The sequence below is a fragment of the Penaeus monodon genome, chromosome 25 (genome assembly GCF_015228065.2).
Source record: "Penaeus monodon isolate SGIC_2016 chromosome 25, NSTDA_Pmon_1, whole genome shotgun sequence".
Taxonomy (NCBI): domain Eukaryota; kingdom Metazoa; phylum Arthropoda; class Malacostraca; order Decapoda; family Penaeidae; genus Penaeus; species Penaeus monodon.
The window spans coordinates 40,074,548-40,074,858 of NC_051410.1; positions in this window are offsets into that span (position 1 = coordinate 40,074,548).

Sequence of the window (311 nt, forward strand, 5' to 3'; positions counted from 1 at the left end):
CAATATTGTCCTTTTTAAATCCATCTAGTATCTGCATACTATAAAATTTGAATTTGTATCATCATTATGCTGCCTATGTAAATGCTAATATTAGAAAGCTCTATTCATTCTAGATAATTTGGAATGATATATCTTCTTGGAATGCAGTCATCTTCCCTATAAAAAAAAGTTTTGAAGTCATTATCAAATTTCACAATAATAACCTCATTCTGCCCTTTACAAATGAAGAGAAAGAAAGACGTACTTTTTAAAGTACAGTATATCACTAACAGTGTCAAAGCTCTTCAAACATCAGAGACAGGGAAACACCG